Below are 17,479 nucleotides of genomic sequence, written 5' to 3' on the forward strand. Positions count from 1 at the left end.
ACAAACAAAAAATAACAATTGTAAAGTAGACTGTGTCTGTAAAATGTGTATAAGATGTATAAATTGAAGGTAAAAGCAGAAGTGTTTATTAGTTTACTCCAATTGGGGGATCGGTGGTAGGGTTTGCGGGTAATAATAATAAAGGTATAGTCTTTAAAAAGTATGTATGTCTATATAGGTATGTGTATGTATTTATGTATGCATGTGTGTATGGATATATATATATTTACCAGAAAAATATATGAGGGATTGGAAATGATGCAGACAATTACATTGATGGAAGCAACATTCTTTCCGCAATATTTAGCTGATCCAACCCTAATAGATAAAAAGAAAGGGGATGGGGGAAATACACTAAAATATAACAAGAGGATGACGGGGTCTTTTCTCTCTTATGAAATAAAATCACATACTCTCCTGCATTACACAGATGAGCAGAGAAGGAAAGTAAAGTCAGACAGGTACCACACACCTGAGACAAATGACGGGTACCACACACCTGAGACAAATGACAGGTACCACACACCTCCTCCCAAGTGTGTTGAGAGATGCATAGAGTTTTAAGAGACAGAGGGAGAGAGGAAAGAGAGAGGAAAGAGAGAGGAAAGAGAGAGGAAAGAGAGAGGAAAGAGGGTGGCGGCTGTAATATCATTCTAAACTTGGCCATCCAATCCAATCAAATTAAGAGGTATGAGGGGACCGAGCCCCTCCCTGTTCAATAAGACTCTAGACCACTCTATACCGTCCCCTTCCACACACACACACACACACACACACACACACACACACACACACACACACACACACACACACACACACACACACACACACACACACACACACACACACACACACACACACACACACACACACACACACACACACACACACACCACTGACCCCTTTAATAGTGTTGAATCCAGCCCTAATGGAGCTAGAAGAGTGGAACGGCCAAATAATGCACTAGCTCCCTCTCACCCCCCTCACCCATACTGCCCCTCTCACCTCACCTCACCTCACCAACCACCTCCCACAGGACTGAGGACACTTACGAGATCAAACACCCCACCCCCACTCAACCCAACCTGTCAGGAGTAACGGAGAAAAGGATGCAGACGGGGGATGAGGAGAAATCTAGGGAGATATTGAGAAAGGGAGATGGAGCAGGATTATATAATCATCATAACAAAGTAGTTCTAACATTTAATTAGCCGTTTATATGTAATCAGGCAAACTCTCAGTAACAATTGTAATGTTGTGTGTCAATACTGTTAACAGAAAGTAAAATTATACCAAGTTCTATGTGTGAAAGTGAGTGAGCAGAGAAGTCCCCATGTGAAAAGGGCACCTTATGAAAGCAATTAAGAGAGCTGGCTTTGAACAGCTCAGTCAGCCACAGCCTGAGACTAGAACAGGCCTGACTAGAGGGAAGAGAACAAAACAGAATAAAACCTTTATGACCTTGTCCTGACCGCTCCACTTGGTCATCAGCTTTTAAGACTGTATTTGATCAGAGATATACTAAACAAAAATATAAAACGCAACATGCAACAATTTCAAAGATTTTACTGAGTTACAGTTCACGTAAGAAAATCAGTCAATTTAAATAAATTCATGAGGCTCTGATCTATGGATCTCATATTAAATCAAATCAAATGTTACTTGTCACTGTTACATTCCCCAGTTTCTGTGTTGTTGTGGGTTTGTATGTGTTGGTGTGTATTTCAGGAAATGGCTTCCTGAAGTCCCCCCCCCCCCCCTGTATTTTGGTTAGTGTGCTAGTTAGGTAAGTTGTGGGTAGGAAAGGGGGGCTCTTTAACTTTTACTTTCTTCGCTTTGGTTCCATCCAGACCCTTTTCCCCAAATTACCGTGTGAAGGAAATCAATTCCCTGTGGAAGGTAATGTTCTCTATCATCCTTACCCGCACCTACAATCACATACTTATTTCACTCCATGGAAAGTTGAGTGTAGCAGGGTGTTGCGTTCCCTCCAAGAGGTGTGCGTAACAGTCACATGCGCCGAATACAACAGGTTACAGTGAAATGCTTACTTACAAGCCATTAACCAACAATGTAGTCAAGAAAAATACAAAATAAATTAAAGTAACAATTAAAGAGCAGCAGTAAAATAACAACCAGGCTATATACAGGGGGTACTGGTTAGTTGAGGTAATATGTACATGTAGGTAGAGTTATTAACTTGACTATGCATAGATAACAGAGTAGCAGCAGCGTGAGGGGGGGGGGGGGACAATTAAAATAGTCTGGGTAGCCATTTGATTAAATGTTCAGGAGTCGTATGGCTTGGGGGTAGAAGCGGTTTAGGAGCCTCTTGGACCCGGACTTGGTGCTCCAGTACTGTTTGCCGTGCGGTAGCAGAGAGTGGCTGGGGTCTTTGACAATTTTTAGGGCCTTCCTCTGACACCGCCTGGTACAGTATATAGGTCCTGGATGGCAGGAAGCTTGGCCCCAGTGATGTACTGGGCCGTACTCACTACCCTCTGTAGTGTCTTGCTGTCGGAAGCCGAGCAGTTACCATACCACATTACTGGGAAAACAGTTATGCATCTGTTTGTCACAGATACCTTAAAGAGTAGGGGCATGGATCAGAAAACCAGTCAGTATCTGATGTGACCACCATTTGCCTCATGCAGCACAACACATCTTCATATAGTTGATTAGGCTGGTGACTATGGACTGTGGAATGTTGTCCCACTCTTCAATGACTATGCGAAGTTGCTCGATATTGGCGGGATCAGGAACATGGTGTTGTACTTGTCAATCCAGAGCATCATAAACATCAGCTCAATGGGTGACATGTCTGGTGAGTATACAGGCCATGGAAGAACTGGGACATTTTTATTTTCCAGGAATTGTGTACAAACCCTTGCGACATGAGGCGTGCATTATCATGCTGAAACATGAGGTGATGGCAGAGGATGAATGGCACGACAATGGGCCCCAGGATCTCGTTACAATATCTCCGTGCATTCAAATTTCCATTGATTAAATGCAATAGTGTTTGTTGTCATTAGCTATGCCTGCCCATACCATAACCCCATCGCCACCATGGGGCACTCAGAACGTTGACATCAGCAATCAGCATACAAGCTGTCTGCGGTTGTGAGGCCGGTTGGACGTACTGTCAAATTATCTAAAACAACGTTGGAGGCAGCTTATGGTAGAGAAATTAATATTAAAATATCTGACAACAGCTCTGGTGGACATTGCATGCTCCCTCACAACTTGCGACATCTGTGGGATTGTGTAAAACTGCACATTTTAGAGTGGCCTTTTATTGTCCCCAGCACAAGGTGCTCCTGTGTAATGATCATGCTGTTTTATTCAGCTTCTTGATATGCCACACCTGTCAGGTGGATGGATTTTCTTGGCGAAATAGAAATGCTCACTAACAGGGATGTAAACACATTTGTGCACAACATTTGATATAAATAAGCATTTAGTGCATATGAAACACTTCTGGGATATTTTATTTCAGCTCATGAAACCATTGAAATGTTGCGTTTAAAATGTTTGTTCAGTGTATATATTTGGGGTAGGAAGAGAGAAGAGGGAAACGGCAGCGTGAACTGGTCATAAATCATCCTGTCAGAAATGTGACATTCCTTCATAAATACCCACCAATCTCCTCTCCACCTGGCTGAGTCACACAGGCATACATACGAACACACGGATACACACACACCTCCACCTGGCTGTGTCTCTACTTAGGATCTGAGTCTAAGTACTGAGCTCCCTTTCTCAATTACACACACACACACACACACACACACACACACACACACACACACACACACACACACACACACACACACACACACACACCACAATTAATAGTGAGGCCAGTCTCTGGTAGGAAGGGAAAAGTGCCTGTTCAGCACATACAGGCAGAATATGTCATTTCCTCCAGTTAAGTCGGTATTAAATTGATTTCTTCTCTGTCTGACACAGACAGGGTTTTCCCCACTAATGAAAGCAGGGTAATCTACAGGTTTTCCCTTTCCTGAAATCAAGTCAAGCGACTGTTGAGCTGATATGGGGAAAGGTGAGGGAAGGGCGCAGGATGATTTTCCAGATGAGGAACATGGAGAATGAGGCACATATCGTACGACCTGATACTTTCAACACTGGAGAGCAGCTCACACAAACACACAGAGGCAGTATTTCTATTCCATGTATTTGTAAGGTGTATTTAATTACATTAGAATTTCTTTTGAGTATTTTGTCATTTGTGTTTCACTGGCCTAAACTACAATCCAATGTATTTTGTCATTTGTGTTTCACTGGCCTAAACTACAATCCAATGGTATTTTGTCCAGTTGGTAAACCCTGCAATTACGACTGTAATTAAACACATTAATGAATTAAAGCTTCAATGTGGTAATTCAAGTGGTGTGAACTGTGCTCAGAGAGACGAGGGAGAGTGTCGGTGAGAGAGAGATAAAAGAAAGCCAGGAAGAGAGAGAAAAAGGAAGAGTTAGATATAGAAAAAAATATTTCCTATTTCTCTCTGACATGGAAGTTAAGTGGTGTGAGCAGTGTGTGTTTTACTGGTGTCTGTTCCTGTGATTACAGCTCCTAGTCTGGTGAATAATCACCACTATATACCAGGCCTAGGCTAGTCTACTAGGAGATGACATACGACCGCATTATAGTTGTTTCAGTCACTTTAACAAGAGAACAGGCCTTCGGAGAGGACACTAAGAGAAAGATACATCAGGACTGAGAGATGCTATTAGTATGTCTTAGAATAGACAGAAGTGTTACTGTCTCTCTGGACAGAGAAGGGAATGGAGGTCTGAGTAGAGAGAGGTCTTTTGGAGACCTGTGTTTCTTTATCCTCCAGCAAAACATAAAGTACAGCACAAGAAATAAAGACAGAGAGAGATGGGAAATGAAGAGGACAGAGAGGTCATCATAATTGCAGCGTTTGCTTTTCAGATGAAGACAGAGCAGGGCCATGGGGCCTCAGGCACAGATCACGCGCACAGACGCCCTTTGCTCCTCTTCTATTCCTCCTTCTCCTCCCTCTCTCATATTCCTCCTCCTTCTCCTCCCTCTCTCATATTCCTCCTTCTCCTCCCTCTCTCATATTCCTCCTTCTCCTCCCTCTCTCATATTCCTCCTCCTTCTCCTCCCTCTCTCATATTCCTCCTCCTTCTCCTCCCTCTGTCATATTCCTCTTTCTCCTCCCTCTCTCACATTCCTCCTCCTTCTCCTCCCTCTCTCATATTCCTCTTTCTCCTCGCTCTCTCATATTCCTCCTTCTCCTCCCTCTCTCATATTCCTCCTCCTTCTCCTCCCTCTCTCATATTCCTCCTCCTTCTCCTCCCTCTCTCATATTCCTCCTCCTTCTCCTCCCTCTGTCATATTCCTCCTTCTCCTCCCTCTCTCATATTCCTCTTTCTCCTCCCTCTCTCATATTCCTCCTCCTTCTCCTCCCTCTCTCATATTCCTCCTCCTTCTCCTCCCTCTCTCATATTCCTCTTTCTCCTCCCTCTCTCATATTCCTCCTCCTTCTCCTCCCTCTCTCATATTCCTCCTTCTCCTCCCTCTCTCATATTCCTCCTCCTTCTCCTCCCTCTCTCATATTCCTCCTTCTCCTCCGTCTCTTATATTCCTCCTCCTTCTCCTCCCTCTCTCATATTCCTCTTTCTCCTCCCTCTCTCATATTCCTCCTCCTTCTCCTCCCTCTCTCATATTCCTCCTCCTTCTCCTCCCTCTGTCATATTCCTCTTTCTCCTCCCTCTCTCATATTCCTCCTCCTTCTCCTCCCTCTCTCATATTCCTCCTTCTCCTCCCTCTCTCATATTCCTCCTCCTTCTCCTCCCTCTGTCATATTCCTCTTTCTCCTCCCTCTCTCATATTCCTCCTCCTTCTCCTCCCTCTCTCATATTCCTCCTTCTCCTCCCTCTCTCATATTCCTCCTCCTTCTCCTCCCTCTCTCATATTCCTCCTTCTCCTCCCTCTGTCATATTCCTCCTCCTTCTCCTCCCTCTCTCATATTCCTCTTTCTCCTCCCTCTCTCATATTCCTCCTCCTTCTCCTCCCTCTCTCATATTCCTCTTTCTCCTCCCTCTCTCATATTCCTCCTCCTTCTCCTCCCTCTGTCATATTCCTCTTTCTCCTCCCTCTGTCATATTCCTCCTCCTTCTCCCCCCTCTGTCATATTCCTCTTTCTCCTCCCTCTCTCATATTCCTCCTCCTTCTCCTCCCTCTCTCATATTCCTCCTTCTCCTCCGTCTCTCATATTCCTCCTCCTTCTCCTCCCTCTCATATTCCTCCTTCTCCTCCCTCTCTCATATTCCTCCTCCTTCTCCTCGCTCTCTCATATTCCTCCTTCTCCTCCCTCTCTCATATTCCTCCTTCTCCTCCCTCTCTCATATTCCTCCTTCTCCTCGCTCTCCCATATTCATCCTCCTCCTCCCTCTCTCATGTTCCTCCTCTCATATACATCTTTCTACTTCAGTGCAGCATTAGATTTGCATCAGAAAGTGACAGAGATTTAAATAAGGTGCCGTTGTTATCATACAGACATCCCGGCTGACTCTTTTCTCTCCTCATCTCTCTACTCTCCTTTCATCCTCCTCTCCCCACAGCCCTCTTTTCCCTCCATCTCTCTCTCCCTCCTTTTCCCCTCTCCTCCCTTTTATCCTTCTCCCTCCCCTTTCCACAAGATATGCCGACGGTGCAGGTTTTCCCAGCGTGCGTGTCTTCTGTGTTACCAATACTCTAACAACCAGGGCCTTAATGTGATCCATATTGCTCAGTAATATCCACATCTCACAATAAACACTAGCAATCACATATTCACACCAAGCTTATTTTGCAATTCTGTAGAGAGCTTTGTGATGGGGTGGCGGACGGCACACAGCTTTAGATGCTGATTATGTCTGGGCTAGATAACAAAGAAGTCACAAACTACAAGACCCCACTTCACTTTACTCACACAACTTTCTATTTGTGAGTGTCAGCAAATAAGCTCACTTTCTGAAGATACAAAATAATGCCTTTCTTTTCAACTGCTCTTTTGCCCGTGATTGCTTTGTTCCGAATTAGTGGGTTGCTGTATCTTTCTTTACCTCTTCCGAAAGATGCGGCCAATACGCTTTGTCATCTCAGTAACTTAAGGGCTGGCAATCTAACACAAACACACACGCGCTCGCACACACAGATGATAAATGAAGTCCCTTTGATTTAGTTTATTCCTCTGCTCCGCGTGTGCATTATAAAAACACAAGTGTAGCATAATTGAATAAGAAAAGGATCCGGCCATTATGATGCATGGAGGTCTTTGATCTGAATAATGTAATCATTTATATTTTGATGAGGGAATGTTCTCAGACGGGTTCTGGAACCACTTTCATTAAACTCTTTTGTTTAGGAACGTTCTAAACTAAACTGCTAAGTGCTTTCCATTGTCATAAGGGTTTAGCCTGGAAATAACATTTTAAAAGTGTTCTTTTTTTCTCAATCTCTTGCTCGCTCTCACTTTGGGTTAAACAATCTTACTTTATTTCCTTACCTGATTTAGTGCCATTGCAGCCCAATATCTGATTGTGCTATATAGAGTTTTTTATTAAAAGTATTCTCCTCATGTGTTCTTAAATCTCCTCTCTCCTGGTCGTGAACCACAGAGGAGCTCATGGAACAATGTACAGTAATATATGCGTCACATGACCCAGGCGAAGGTCAGGGGTCAGGCAGCCCCAGACTGTCAGAGGACCAGAGGATGAGAGGGAACAAGCCATGCCTCGTCAACAATTTGTGTTATTGTTTTAATTCATGCACCCTCATTCAATTTACTTTGCCTGGGAACAGAGGGACAAGTGAATTAACAAATGACTGGCAGGGGGGTGAGGCAGTGGGGTGAGGCAGGGGGGTGAGGCAGTGGGCTGAGGCTACGAGCGGTGAAAGGCGGACGGACACCTCGTCCCTCCATCTCACTATCCCTCCATCTCACTATCCCTCCATCTCTCTCCTCAGTAGAGTTGTAATTACATTAAAAGAGACTATTATTTCCCAGTATGGTGCGTTGCGTTGCAGAGTTGGATAGGCCTGTCTATGGGTCTTGCATCTAAATGTAATCAGGCTCCGTGTTAATTGAGTTGGGCTGGGCCGCGCGCCATGAATTGACTAACAATACCCAGAGAGGGGGGGTACAGACAGACAGAGTGTGTAAAGGTATTCACGCATCTTGATCTGTAAGATCTGAAACAAAGTATTCATGAAATGTAATAATTTAAAATAAATTAAAATTATTTTTCAAATGTCCTCTTTGCTACTGTATAATGAAAGCCATGTAAGATTGGGTATCCTTTCCAACGTTTTAAAAGAGGATATTCAATTCTTGGTTTCAGAATTACCAAGAGCAAAGCACAAATTAGAGCTAGTTGACCGTGGTAAAATGTGGACAGGAATTTCACAGTGTAACCTACAGTGTCTTCAGAAAGAATTCACATGCCTCTACTTTTTCCACATGTTGTTGTTACAGCCTGAATTTAAAATGGATTCAATTGAATTTTTGTCGTCACTGGCCTACACACAATACCCCATAATGTCAAAGTGGAATTACATTTTTCTTTGTCTTTTTTACAAATTAATAAAAAATGTCATGCTGAAAATGTCTTGAGTCATGAAGTACTCAAGCCCTTTGTTATGGCAACCCAAAATAAGTTCAGGAGTAAAAAAAAAGAGTAAAATACACTATATATACAAAACTATGTGGACACCCCCTTTAAATGAGTGGATTTGACTATTTCAGCTACACCCGTTGCTGACAGGTATATAGAACCCGAGCACACAGCCATGCAATCTCCATAGAAAACATTAGCAGTGGAATGGCCTTACTGAAGAGCTCAGTGACTTTCAACGTGGCACCGTCATAGGATGCCACCTTTCCAACAAGTCAGTTTGTCAAATTTCTGCCCTGCTAGAGGAGCAACAACAGCTCAGCTGCGAAATGGTAGGCCACACAAGCTCACAGAACGGTGCTGAAGCGTGTAGTGCGTAAAAAATGGTCTGTCCTCGGTTGCAATACACTACAAAGTTCCAAACTGCCTGTGGAAGCAAAATCAGTACAAGAACTGTTCGTAGGGAGCTTCATGAAATGGGTTTCTAATGCCGAGCTGCTGCACACAAGCCTAAGGAAACACGTCCTCTGGATTGATGAATCCTGCTTCACCATCTGGCAGTCCGACGGACGAATGGATGCCAGGAGAACGCTACCTGCCCGAATGAATAGTGCCAACTATAAAGTTTGGTGGAGGAGGAATAATTGTCTGGGGCTGTTTTTAATGGTTTGGGCTAGGCCCCTTAGTTCCAGTGAAGGGAAATATTAACGCTACAGCATACAACGATTCTGTGCTTCCAACTTTATGTCACCAGTTTGGGCCCTTTCCTGTTTCAGCATGACAATTCCCCCGTGTATAAAGTGAGGTCCATACAGAAATGGTTTGTCGAGATTGGTGTGGAAGAACTTGACTGGCCTGCACAGAGCCCTGATCTCAACCCCAGTGAACACCTTTGGGATGAATTAGAAAGCCGACTGCTAGCCAGGCCTAATCACCCAACATCACTAATGTTCTTGTGGCTGAATGGAAGCAAGTCCCTGCAGCAATGTTCAAACATCTAGTGGAAAGCCTTCCCAGAAGAGTGGAGGCTGTTATAGCAGCAATGGGGGACCAATTCCATATTAACGCCCATACTTTTGGAATGAGATGTTCGACGATCAGGTGTCCATATACTTTTGGTCATGTAGTGTAAGTTTCATAGACTCACACAGTGAGCAATAATAGTGTTTTTTTTTAAAATTATGACTACTTCATCTCTGTACCCCACACATACAAGTATCTGTAAGGTCCCTCAGTTGAGCAGTGAATTTCAAACACAGATTCAACCACAAATACCTGGGAGGTTTTCCAATGCCTCACAAAGGGCACCTATTGGTAGATGGGAACATTTAAAGAAGCAGATATTGAATGTCGCTTTGAGCCTGTGGTGAAGTTATTAATGACACTTTGGATGGTGTATCAATACACCCAGTCACTACAGATCTCACCATGAGGCCAATGGTGACTTTAAAACAGTTACAGGGTTTAATGGCTGTGATAGGAGAAAACGGGGGATGGTTTAACATTGTAGTTACTCCACAATACTAATCTAAATGACAAAGTGAAAATACAAATATTCCAAAACATGCATCCTGTTTGCAACAAGGCACTAAAGTCATACTGCAAAAAAAAACGTGTCAAAGCAAGTACATTTTTTGTCCTGAATACAAAGTGTTATGTTTGAGGCAAATACAACACATTACTGAGTACCACTCTCCAGTATTTTGTATAGATCGTTAACAAAGAATGACAATTCAATCTGTTTTAATCACACTTTGGAACACGACAATATGTGGGAAAAGTCAAGGGGTGTGAATACTTTCTGAAAGCACTGTAGTTCTTAACCAGATAAAGAACTGATCTTCCCATCCACAATCTAACCAAAAGAACACCCCCCCCCCCCCCCCCCAAAAAAAACACTAACACACACCTCTCGTCACTGTTGTAGTATACAGGACCACAATGGAAAACATTTCTGACTTGATTGTCATCGTCGATGATTCCTATTGTGCATGTTCTTTGTTACGTAGAGGTTTTTTTCTAGCCATCTAATCTCTACTAAATTGGTCTCCTCTTAGCAGCGTCCTGTACTAGTGGAAACAACAGTCCTTTCCTCATTAACTTGTAGGTAGAGATGCTCCGTAGCATGAAATTACCCGTGAGCCTCCCTCTCCAAATAACCCAGTTTGCAAACAAATGATCCGAGCAGACGCAGTAAAAGTCAGATGATTAAAATAATAGGAGGGATTTAAAACTGCCTCCACAGAACAATTCAGCAAAGGACTGCACAATTACTCATTCTACTTCTCCCCTGTTCATTCCACCTCTCCTCCACTGTCCTCCCTCACTTCACGGTGTCCATTTGTTTAGATGGATATAGAAAGTGTGTAAAGAATGGGGTGGCAGGTAGCCTAGGGGTTAAGAGCTTAGGGCCAGTAACCGAAAGGTCATTGGTTTGAATCCCTGTGTCGACTAGGTGAAAAATCTATTGATCTTTCCTTGAGCAAGGAACTCACTCTGGATAAGATCATCTGCTAAAATGTTAAAAGTTTTAGATTTACTTCTACTAGACATGCAGCGTCACCTTTTTGGTTGCTAAAATGTTAAAAGTTTTAGATTTACTTCTACTAGACATGCAGCGTCACCTTTTTGGTTGCTAAAATGTTAAAAGTTTTAGATTTACTTCTACTAGACATGCAGCGTCACCTTTTTGGTTGCTAAAATGTTAAAAGTTTTAGATTTACTTCTACTAGACATGCAGCGTCACCTTTTTGGTTGCTAAAATGTTAAAAGTTTTAGATTTACTTCTACTAGACATGCAGCGTCACCTTTTTGGTTGCGCTACTTTCTTTTCAAGCAACTCATATTGGCACTTAAATCTATTCCTATATAATACTCTGGTCAACACTTATTATACCACCATGAGACTCCCTACCCTTCTCTCTCAGCCCCTAAATCTGTGCTAAATTACAGAAGGATGGAGGGGCAAGAAGGAGGGAGGAGGAAGAGTGTTGCCAGTGTTCTCAGGTCTACATTATCTCTGAGTTATCGTCACCATTTGCATGTCAAACAGCCTCTGTGGAGGGCTGGCCACTGTGGTACCACCCCCAGCACAATCAGGGAGATTTACCGAGCCTCACGGCCCACCTTGGGTATCTCCGGATGGGGCAGACAGCCCATTCCTAGCCCCTGGTCTCACTAGGGGCCCTCTGGGCCTCATCCAGGAGCTGGGGAATGGCAGCACTTAACAAGACTGAGGAAGACCAAAATAGAGAACCATCGAGCAGATGAAAAAAAACTGAGGGCAGAACAAAGCATCTGTCTGGTGATAAAGGATGATCCACAACAACAGTGTCTGCATATTGTTTCTGCTGGGTTGATGTCTTATTATACCATAATAGAACAGGTATGAACTTCTGACCCTGTGAGAGGACGGTTCATTTCAGTGTCAATGGGGACATCGTCCCTCCGCTCCTCAGGAGCAAATGCAACGACTTCACCCCGTAAAGCTGCTCCACACACCTTGTGCAGCTGTGTAACAGAGAGTGTTATGTAGTATCATTTGCAGATAGTTAATTGCTCACCTGAGAGGTCTCTGTCCCGTTAATGCTGTCTCATGGCCGAACTCTGCCAGGGTAACACAAACACACACTCTGCCAGGGTAACACACACACACACTCTGCCGTATTGATATTGTGACGCCAGCATCTGTTCACCTCCTCGTTACTGCTTAGCCCACAGCACGGCCTCCTATCTGACTGACTGACTGACTGTGTGTGTGTGTGTGTGTGTGTACACATCAGGGACAGACAGAAGTCACAGCACACAGGAGAGGCCAGAGAAGAGAGCCGACTAATAGAGATATCTACCATAACACAGACACACCAGGGGCCTAATCAACTGTACTGTACAGGCCACTTACATCTACCACCAGTTTCTCTATGTATTTTCCTCTCTGCCTCTCTCTCTCTCATAAAGTAGAGTGTTTACCAACAAACAAACAGAATTATTGAGTTTAAGAGGGATGCAAACAAAGAGAGAGAAAGACGGAGAGAGTTGGGTTTCTGTTTTCAGGATCAGATATGAGTGTAGAAAGTGTGCTGTGGGTAACATTAATCAAAGTGTTCACCCAGTGGGTAACCATATGGCCGAGCAGCACGCCAACACAGCAAACCTGCTGATCCCAGGTAACACAGCACCATTACCTCTACTGGCTGCACTGGAGGAGGGAGGAGAGGAGGAATCAAACCCAGGTGATGAATGAGGTGGACTCCAGGGCCTGAAGAAGATCATGTGGTGAGAGAGGAGAAGGATGAGAAGGAGAAGGGACAGAGGAGGGAGAGAAGAGAGAGGGGCACCGGTCTTGTGTCTGACCCCTTTCTTGTTTTCTTGATAAATGAGCTTATTTTTCACTCTTAAAGCACATTTCCTTGGAGTTTAATCAATTATCAATACTGTTCCTATTCCCCCATATTCAAACCATCCCAATCATACTAATATCTTGTCTCCAGCCATACTAATATCTTGAATAACTTTTGGGAGTTTCCTCCCTATCGGTGCATTTTCATTGAGCATTTTGGGCTGGTGCTTTATGACCCTGATGGGATTCTGTTAATGAGGAAGTGCACATGTCTTCAGGTCCTGTCTGGCCAGGTCTGCACTTCCTCTCTGGGCTTTATGATTAGGCCACGTAATGAACGCCATTCATCTTAGTCTTACACTGCTCACGCACATGGACACACACACACACACACACACACACACACCCTGAAGCTAAATTACTAATATCCACCCTTTGACAAACGTTTGGCAATGATAAAAGACAAATGACAAATGGGCCATAATAAAGGTACATTTATGTCTACATTTCTGATACATGGGACAATAAATCTACAGGACAATAACTATTCAATGACTGCACTTGAGGCAACATTGGGTCAGCCTCACACTTACAGCCTGCTGAACCAATGTAATGTCAAAGCCTCTCCTCTCCTCCCTCCCTTTCAGGGATCGTTGACATTAACCTGGAGCACTGGTACATTATGTTCTCAGGGTTCACTTTGTTGCTCTCCACACGTCACGCCACAAAGCTTTATGGCACAGATCCATCAGTCGCACACACACACACACACAAACGATTTATGGGATTTATGGGAGATGGAGTTTGCAGCTGATGGTTAGGCATCAGTCTTCCTGAGGACGACCTGTGGTCTGCCAGTCCGCCTCAGGATGTATAGATGAACCTCTTCATCGCCGCCAACCCCTCCTCCCATTTTCTCCCTCTGCTTCTCACCTCCTCCCCTCGCTCTTCTACTCCTCCTTTCCTTCACTCTCTCCTTCTCTCTTTTATCAATGTGGGGGCTTAATGAGTCATGATCTGAAACATAAAGTTCTTACCTGAAGGAGACTTGGTAACAAAAAGGTTACCCCTTCCCTGTTCTGCTACACTTTTAGACCTCCAGCCTTATCCCACTCTGTTCACACACCCCATCCCACATCTCTCTCACACACACACACACACACACACACACACTCACACACACACACACTCACACTCACACACACACACACACACACACACACACACACACACACAGGTCAACACCCATAGGTCAACACCTATGTAGACATCTTTATGAGACATGGTTCCCCCGATGCCTCATTCATAAACAGAGTCTGAGTTAGAAGTTCATAGTTATAACACATAAGAATTACACAGGGGAGATAGTGGAGTTTCATCCACTAACAAAACACACACACACACACACACACCCGGCAGGGTGTAAGCCCCCTTTGTTCTGGCTTTGTGTTATCCCAGTGAGGGAGCGTTAGCTGGTCATCCCTCATCAGGCCAGATTTTATTTGGCCTAATTCATCATGACACTTTATTAATGGGCTGCAGGGACACACACACAGTGTTATTTCAGCAAATGCATCATGACTCAGTATGGACAGCAGTGCCCTTCAGAGGGGAGATGAGTCACCAATTAACTCACTGTTCACTGCCATGCATATACAGGCATTGAGGATGACAGAGGGGGAAAAGGTCCCCCAAAACAGGTCTACTTTAGATTGTTGCCTGGTGTTCCAGGATGAGAGTAGAGGGCAATGTTGGGGGTCATAGGTCAACACCTATGTAGACATCTTTATGAGACATGGTTCCCCCGATGCCTCATTCATAAACAGAGTCTGAGTTAGAAGTTCATAGTTATAACACATAAGAGCTACACAGGGGAGATAGTGGAGTTTCATCCACTAACAAAACACACACACCTCCCCGCTGGCACACATAAAGCAATATTGCCCTGTGGTCCCCTGTAGACCTGGGCCCTAATAAAGGCTTACGGTCTGAAGGAAACAGCTCTGACACCTCTGAGCCTCCCTCTGCGCTCACACACACACACACACACACACACACACACACACACACACACACACACACACACACACGCACACTGACACACACACACACACAGACACACACACACACACACACACACACACACACACACACACACACACACACACACACACACAGAGGGACTGACTGTGGTCACAGGTCGCGGCGTGCTGGGTAGTTTGTGTAATCTCTGTAGTCTAGTAGTGGAACAGACCAGAGCAGAGCAGAGTTAACCTGTAATATCTTCCCTGCTCCCATGCTGCCGCTTGTAGGGTTTTACTACAGGGGAAATTACACCTGTTCTCTGGTCTGAGACCAACACACACACACGTTTGGATTACAAAGCTAGGATACCAAGGCACACATCTCTCAAATATAAACACAAACAATCACTAAAACAATCACACACACACAATCACAAAAACACACAATCACAAAAACACACACACACACACACCAGTAAAATACTAAATCCTGAACTGTGTGTGTGAGGTGTGTATGTGATCTGTAGTTGCATTTAGGCCCTGGCTGCCACAACATCACTGATCAACAGAACGTTTTATAGTGGTGCTTCACACTCCATTAAAACCCTGATTCTGCTCAAAAAATATGAGGCTCCCTGACAGCCATAACAGACTAACAGCCTGCACAGCTCTCATCTCCTCACAGGGTGACTGCAGGGTCACTGGAATACAGACGCTACTATGGTGCTACAGTACTTTGTTATCATGGTTATGCAACACCACCGCAACCCCCAGCTATGGATCATACACATTCTGAAACAGATTTAGTGGCTTAGTGTTAAAGGTGTACAAACACACACACACACACACACACACACGCACACTGACACACACACACACACACACACACAAACACACACACACACACACGTGTGCTCACATTCACACATGACCGATGACAGATCTGCTATCTTAGTTTGATCACTCGGTGGTCACAAGAAATGCAAACTTGTAGTGTAAGTTTTAAAAGAAATTACAAACTTTAGAAGCCTATTTTATAATGTCAGACTTGATTTGCCTTCACAAAAAAATGTATCGACCCCTATAAAAATGCCTATTCATTAGCATCCACAAAAGAATCAGCATTTCCTGTTGCAGCAGGATTATGTTCCTGCTCTGAGAAACTGGTCTGTTACTGTTAACAAGCAGATACAGAGCTACTGTGTTAGAATAATACCTGAATGTCCTGTTACAAGCAGATACAGAGCTACTGTGTTAGAATAATACCTGAATGTCCTGTTACAAGCAGATACAGAGCTACTGTGTTAGAATAATACCTGAATGTCCTGTTACAAGCAGATACAGGGCTACTGTGTTAGAGTAATACCCGAATGTCCTGTTACAAGCAGATACAGGGCTACTGTTTAGAATTATACCCGAATGTCCTGTTACAAGCAGATACAGAGCTACTGTGTTAGAATTATACCCGAATGTCCTGTTACAAGCAGATACAGAGCTACTGTGTTAGAATAATACCCGAATGTCCTGTTACAAGCAGATACAGGGCTACTGTGTTAGAATAATACCTGAATGTCCTGTTACAAGCAGATACATAGCTACTGTGTTAGAATAATACCCAAATGTCCTGTTACAAGCAGATACATAGCTACTGTGTTAGAATAATACCCGAATGTCCTGTTACAAGCAGATACAGAGCTACTGTGTTAGAATAATACCCGAATGTCCTGTTACAAGCAGATACAGAGCTACTGTGTTAGAATAATACCTGAATGTCCTGTTACAAGCAGATACAGAGCTACTGTGTTAGAATAATACCCGAATGTCCTGTTACAAGCAGATACATAGCTACTGTGTTAGAATAATACCCAAATGTCCTGTTACAAGCAGATATAGAGCTACTGTGTTAGAATAATACCCGAATGTCCTGTTACAAGCAGATACATAGCTACTGTATTAGAATAATACCCAAATGTCCTGTTACAAGCAGATACAGAGCTACTGTGTTAGAATAATACCCAAATGTCCTGTTACAAGCAGATACAGAGCTACTGTGTTAGAATAATACCCGAATGTCCTGTTACAAGCAGATACAGAGCTACTGTGTTAGAATTATACCCGAATGTCCTGTTACAAGCAGATACAGAGCTACTGTGTTAGAATAATACCCAAATGTCCTGTTACAAGCAGATACAGAGCTACTGTGTTAGAATTATACCCGAATGTCCTGTTACAAGCAGATACAGAGCTACTGTGTTAGAATAATACCCGAATGTCCTGTTACAAGCAGATACAGGGCTACTGTGTTAGAATAATACCTGAATGTCCTGTTACAAGCAGATACATAGCTACTGTGTTAGAATAATACCCAAATGTCCTGTTACAAGCAGATACATAGCTACTGTGTTAGAATAATACCCGAATGTCCTGTTACAAGCAGATACAGAGCTACTGTGTTAGAATTA

The 17,479-nt window shown here is 43.7% G+C and overlaps 1 pseudogene; it reads right to left on the reverse strand.

Annotated features, from left to right (window-relative positions):
• LOC139383339 (WW domain-containing oxidoreductase-like) overlaps positions 1-17,479 on the reverse strand; it is a 255,807-nt pseudogene that overhangs the window by 170,557 nt on the left and 67,771 nt on the right.

The sequence above is a fragment of the Oncorhynchus clarkii genome, chromosome 1, assembly GCF_045791955.1.
Source record: "Oncorhynchus clarkii lewisi isolate Uvic-CL-2024 chromosome 1, UVic_Ocla_1.0, whole genome shotgun sequence".
NCBI lineage: Eukaryota > Metazoa > Chordata > Actinopteri > Salmoniformes > Salmonidae > Oncorhynchus > Oncorhynchus clarkii.